The sequence below is a fragment of the Camelina sativa genome, chromosome 17 (genome assembly GCF_000633955.1).
Source record: "Camelina sativa cultivar DH55 chromosome 17, Cs, whole genome shotgun sequence".
NCBI classification, from domain to species: domain Eukaryota; kingdom Viridiplantae; phylum Streptophyta; class Magnoliopsida; order Brassicales; family Brassicaceae; genus Camelina; species Camelina sativa.
The window spans coordinates 23,439,886-23,447,026 of record NC_025701.1 but is presented as its reverse complement, the minus strand read 5'-3'; positions in this window follow the sequence as shown (position 1 = coordinate 23,447,026).

Below are 7,141 nucleotides of genomic sequence, written 5' to 3'. Positions count from 1 at the left end.
GAAGGAATAGCTACATGGTAAACCTTTAAAACTTTTAGATGATTCAGATTTTGTAAGATTAGAAAAACTATTTGACTCAGTTGTTGATCAACTACATAATGCAGGTTTAGACATGACTCCACCGGTAAGATTACGAAGCAAATCCTCAAGATGCTGAAATCTTATCTCCCTAAGCCACATCCAACATATCGGTCTCTCCCACCAGAAATAAAAAACAGATGGTTTAGAGCATTTGCGGTAAGTATATCCTTTCTTTGGTAGATGTTTAAGTAAGATATAATTTCTTTGTGGTTTCTAATTAATTATGTGGTCATCTACAGCAAGAGTTTAACTGGGATCCAAGCATTACAGAGTATGTTCGCACACACTACAATAAGCAAGCAAAAGCATCTTTTAAAGCAAATGTCCGTGACTGGAAGAAAACATGGATAGATAAAGGTCCTGCCAACTTACCTGATTGAATGAAGGCAAAGAAAAATCTCTTTGATGGTTACATCAAGATGTGGACTGACGAAAAAACCAAAGATATTGCAGCCCAGAACTCTATCAATTGGGGAAGTAAACAGGGTGGTTTAGGGGTTGCTAAACACAACAACGGTGCAAAAACCTATGAATGGCGTTGGGATGAGATGGTAAGTACCTCTGTTAACGTTTTGCAGGTTTCATTCAATCATCAGTTCTGATTTAATCAATATAATTTCACTTAGGTCGATAAAATTTTTATTAGTTAGCTCTAGTTTTATGATTCAGTTTACTTCAGTTTTAGAATCTGATTTGAAATGCATAGTTTTCTGTTTTTACCACTAACTATGGTTTCTGTTTTTCCTAAGACAATTGAACTAGGAACGGAGCCTAATATGATTCATTTCATGGAACAAACACACTTAGACAAAAAGACCCGAACCATTAGCGTCAAGAAAAAGCAATATCTTTATAAGGCTGCTAGTCGAGTGGAGCTCATCCAATCTCAACGCCAACCTGATGGTGTTGCTTCAGTTCAGTCAGACCCTCTTACAACAGAGGAGATTAACTCTATTATGCGTAAAGTAAGTTCCTCTTATTCCCAAACTTATTAATTCTTTCATTTTCAGATAATGCTAAGATTCTACAATATACATCCAGTGAGATTAATTTACATGTCTTGGTTTCAATTTATAGGTTGTTTCAAAGGTTAGAGGTAAACGTTATTGCTTTGATAACCTTTTCGATGATGGATGCTCGTCTTCGTCTTCAGCTCAACGACAGATTCGTAAACTAAGAGAGGAGATTCAAACTTTGAAGGCTCGTGAATTAGAGAAGGACGCTCAAATCGAGTTTCTCATGGAATGCAACAAGCTCCTCCTAGGGCGGTTTCCTTATCTACGTCCACCTGCCTACCCGGTGACACCAACCGTGGAAGACGATGACAAAACGCAACCTTGAATGTTTCATAACATCATGTAAAAAGTACGTTTATTGTATGGATGTTTATTGATCGTTTCAGAGTAATGAAGTATGTATTGGGTGTTTTGTTAATCAATTTTAATTTTATAAAAATGCAAAACTAATTGGAAACGAGAACAATTAATAGCGGGTTTGATCATTGTTGACATTCTCACTTTGATTTCAAGTTTTTTTCTTTTCTTTTCTTTACTCACAAAACTCAATTTTCTTAGAACTCTCATTCATTCATTGTTCTCATGCTTTCTTACATTCACATACACCTCCTTATAACAAGGTTTTTCACACGTACATATTTTACTCAAAAGCTCTAAACTTACAACTCTCCACTAGGTCGGCTGCACACACTACAAGTCAATATCCTAGTTTGGACTTTTAACAGCTACCATCAACTTGTACTGACTCTAGATTTAGACTTAACTAACTTAGTAAAAACTTAACAACACAACAATATAACCAAGTGGGTCTTAAGTAAACCCTTTAGCAATTCTTCTTTGACTTGGGCCTTGACCACTCATACACCAACAGGCCCATAACACATTACCTCCTTGACTTCTCCTCTTTCACGATACTTCTTCTTCTTCGTTTAGATTCTAGCTTGATGCAACAGTTGAGTTCTTCTTTGCAGTATCAATCGGAGAGTTCAATCTCAACAATCATGGAAAATAGAATGAAGTTTTGGTAGATAAAGAGAATGAAGTTTATGAAGGAATCTGGAATGAAGTTCTCGAAGGAAGCTTGAGTGAAATTTCCGAAGGAACATGGGGTGAAAAACTTTGAAGGAAAACAGAATGAAAAGTGTAGAAGGGAAATATATATGCGTAGGAAAATTATAGGACACAAATAGAAGGAAAATCGAAGGATACATTTTCCTTCGCATATAACGAAGGGAAATAGACAATACAGCCCTTCACCTTTCTTTCTTTTCTCCTACAATATTTCTTTCGAAAGTATTTTCGAAGGATATTGGAAAGATATTTCCTTCCAAATGCTCACTAATTTCCATTTCATTCGGGCTATTTCTTCTTACTTTTTTCGTAGAAAAAACTATAAGAAACAACAGTTTTCTACTAAATCTCTTCAAATTCAGCAGTAGGAAATCAAACATTTTCTTGTAGTGGAAACACAAGAACGGACGATGGTAAATGAGTTTGAAATATATGTATAGGCAAAATTAAAGTTAGACGTCCTTCTTTTTTATTGGAGAGTTTTCTTCACTAATAATTTAGTTAGGATATTTTTTAATTAGGAGTCTTGATAGATTTCTTTTCATTATTATATTTTTGTTAAGTGCTTTAAAATGGACATGCCAAACATGAGGGGTTTTTCTCTCACTAAAATCTCTAAACTTGAGAAAAGAAAAGAGTGAGTACAGGCGTGTGCTTTTCTTTGTCGCTCAACTAGCGACAGCGACAAAAAAAAAATTAAAGGCCCATATGATTTCGTTTTTCACCCTACCCATTAAACCTGAAGGTTTTTTTTTTAATTTTGAAATTCTACTTAAAAGAAGACGCTGCGACAGAAATAATGGCCTCTCACTGTCGCTGAAAATTTCAGCGTTCGATTTAAGAACAGTATTTTCCGTAGCTTTGATCGCTGCGTCTTTCTGGAATTAATTTTTGTCATTAAAATAGTGTATTTTTCAGTCATCATCGCTGGTCTCGCGACAAGGAAAAGAACACACCCGTATCACAACTCTCTTAACAATTACAATTATGGATTCGAGCACATGAAAATTGTGCCTCTTGCCCGAGTTACACATATTACAATTTCATAATTTTTATAATCCCATAAATTTTAAGAATCAGTCATAAAGATTTGGTCATTAATTTCTAATTTTATTATTTTGGACAAAGACTTGTTTTCATTAATCAAACTAAACAAGGTTTATAGAAGCCATAGGAGCAAAGATAATGAAGCTTAACACAAAGTAGAAACAACATCAAGAGAAAAGCAGCGGTACATAGAGGTAGCTAAATTAGTTCGATGAAATATCTATGAGAGTTTGTAGACCAAAGCTAAGAAGCAAATTGGCGCGAGTGATAACACGGTTTGTCGAGTGTTCATCCACGAAAGAAACGTTGGATAAAGTAATAGACATAGTCAATAGAATAAGTGAAGTTGATGATAATTCCATGGCCGAGATTATCGCCGGCACAAGAAGAGAAGGTTTGAGCTGCTCATCGGCAAGGAGGAGGGTGAAATCGGTTCCATGAACGGTGATGATTGCTTGAAGAGGTTTCAGTAATCACTACTCCTTGGAGTTGGGGTCCAATCTCTTGAGAGAAGCTACCCAAACTCAACCACTTCCAAACCTAGCTCTCGCTAGAGAAACATGATCAAGCAGGCATGACAAACAAGTTCATTCACGTCAACAAACATCTTAGACAACTAATCTCTTAGGCTAGGAATGTAAGTCTCTAGCACTAGTTGGTTAGACATCTCATCAAACACCTTTTGGGTGTGGAAATGTCTAAGACATAGTTCCAGTTGATCAGAGTGAAACTAGTATTTCTAACTCTAGTCTAGAAGGGAATCAAACAAATCTAAACTTAAACACCCTACATACTAAGATCCTCCACCTAATCTATCTCATCCTCAAGAACTCTAACACTACTCGGATGTAGAAATCATCATCAAGGGTACAAACTCAGCAAACATTGAATCAAGCATCATCAGATAGAAAAAAATGAGATGAACAACTTTGTAGAATAAATCAAATGCAAAAACTGAATAATCTCAAAGATATCTGATTACAAAGTCTCAAAACGTTTTAGGTGCTAGATAAACCTTAAGGAAAATAACAAGATAAAAGATGTCTTGGGCAAAGATTTAACAAAATATATATATAGTCAAACATGGAAAGCCCTAAAACATAAAACGACAAGGTAAAAAGTCGGTTTGGGAATCTCCTGAAGCGTGTGAGACAGAGCGCCTTTCTTCCTGACATGTGCGATCGAGTCGGTGCGCGTCGAGTGGTGCGGCAAGGCGGCTCGAGCTGGGTCGAATGATGCGCGTCATGAGCGGCTTGAACGGGTGGCTCGAACGGGTGGCTCGAGTGATGCGATTCCAACGTCTCCTAGATACCTGAAATACTCCGAAATGCACAATGTATACAAAGATTATGCAAGAACTACCTAAACATGCAAAGTGTATATAAGAGGCTAGAAAATGATGCAAAACAACTAGTTATCCTAGCTAAATGTATGACAAATACATGCTAAGCAGAGGCAAAATATAGACATATCAACTCCCCCAAACTTATTCTTTGCTTGCCCTCAAGCAAACAATCAAGAACAAAGTATGGAAGAGAGGTGTGAAGATGGGGTCTCAGAACCTAAAACATGCTGAATAAAATAGTTAGAATCAAGTTCCTTGTTTTTAGTTCTATGAGGAAATGCATGGTGAAGGAAATTTATTTAAAAACTTTAATAGAGAACCGTGAATCAAGTTATGCAATGTCATTGAACTCATTTGGCTAGGGTGAATGGTTGGAGACGAAGATGGTCTCCTTCTCAAGTGGTTTTATCAATACAGAACAAGGTTCTCTCATGAAAAGGAGTTGAGCTTAAGAGAAGGTTGAAGGTTGAAACCAATTGATACATACAAGAGCAGCGCCCTGTCTACCCTTCATCAGAAACATCATCTCATACTCATTCTCTTACTCTTCGCACTTAGTCTTAGGAGGAGTTCACTTCTTATGATTCTAGCGGATTCAGAAATCTTTATTATCACTATGGTTCTTTTTCTTTTCTTCTAAGAACTCTAGACATCTTTGCATTTTTACTTTCTTCTCTTTGTGTAATCTTGTTATTTTATGCCCAGAACCAATAACTGTTTATACTTTGCTCAACCCAAATCCTTTACTAGACTTGTAAACTTTGAAAACACATCCCCCCTCCTAAACACTTTATACCCTTTACTTTCTTTTTTACTCTTCACTTTTCTGCACAAATCCATACCCAATACCCGAAATCGAGTTCTCACCTAGTTCTACTAGTCCGGATAACGCGAACTAGAACTTCCCAGGATCCTACTCTTGTCGGTTAGAACCTAACACTTTCTAGCAAGCTTGATGAGACCATGGACAGCTCAACCAAACCACACGAACCTGAGGAGCAGCTTGAACCAAAGGAAGCAGCAGAGGAGCAGCCTGTACTAGCGGAAGCAGCGAAGGAAGCATTGATCGTCCCGGCGGGTCCTTTAACAAGGTCACGGTCCAAGAGGTTCAACCAAGACATCAATGGAGTACTTAAGGAGTTGGACAAGAAGCTAGAAGACGTGGCTCAAACAACTTTCACAATGATCACAGCTCAAGGTGTTCGGTAAAGGGTAAAGTGTTGCTTTGGCGCTCTTTTTCCCTTGTCAAGTTTTGTCCCATTGGGTTTTCTTGACAAGGTTTTTAATGAGGCCTAAGTAACATTTTTAACCTCCCTTTGCCATCCCAATTCGTGGTCCAAGGCCCATTTCTTTGTCTTTGCCCATTTTTCTATCTCTTTCTCTTTCAAACAATGCATTTAATGTTTTGTCATTTCCTAGAAATCTTGCATGAGCTTGACCTTGTTAAAGCTCTTGCAAGACTTTCTAGGGTTTTATTCCTCTTCTCTCCTTCGTCCCCCCTTCTCCTATAAAAAGACAATGTATCTCTCATTTGTTTCTCATCAAACATTTTAATCAAAAACCTTCTTTCTACTTGTTTGATCTGAGATGTGTGTACAGTAAAAACTCTATAAATTAATAAAGTCGGGACCATGAAATTTTATTAATTTATAGAGGTTTTAATTTATCGATAAATTAATAATTATTAATTTATAGAGAAACTTTCCTAATTTGGTAAAAAAATATTAAAAATAAGATTTAATCTTTATAACTAATATTTTTATAAAATCAATTACAATGAAAATAACAATTATCATGTTTTGAAGATATCACTCAAAGATTTTTATATAGTAAAAATATTAAAAATGAACTCTAATAAAAATTAATGTGTAGATATATACATATATTTAGATAATTTTATATAATTATTAATTTATATTATTGATGGGATCATATATTTACAAAGGAGTTTCAAAAAAATTATTATTTTATTATATTATCGAATAGTATCCAAAATTACACTAGCCCAATTTGGAACTAGAGAAATTTATTAATTTATAGAAATTATTAATTTACTGAGTATTAATTTATAGAAATTCTACTGTATATGCGTGATCGTCGATCGAAAAAGCTATATAAACGGTAACGATATAGGTGAGTTATAGTGTAGGTTTAAAATATACTACTATTCTCTTTAGCTACTTGATTATAATATAAAAAAGATGTTAATATATATGCAATGGCATGGTCGTAACGTACGTTTATTATCTAATACTGTAATTGAAATCAGAATTCAACATGTCAAACAAAAAAAGCTTAACATTACTATTGTTGAAAGTATATAAAATCAAAAGTAATCTATTATATCACTAATTCTAATAGGAAAGTTATCTATTAAATTACTTATTTAGATAGGAAAATATATGCAATTAATAAGGACAATATATGTAATTAATAAGGAAAATATTTGCAATTTAAATGCAAGTATTATCTTATTATATAAAGTTTGATGTCAAATTTACTCATTAACAAGATCGTAACATGTATAAAAAGAGGATGACAAAAAAACTAAAGTTCAAAAGTAATAACATCAAAGAGCAGA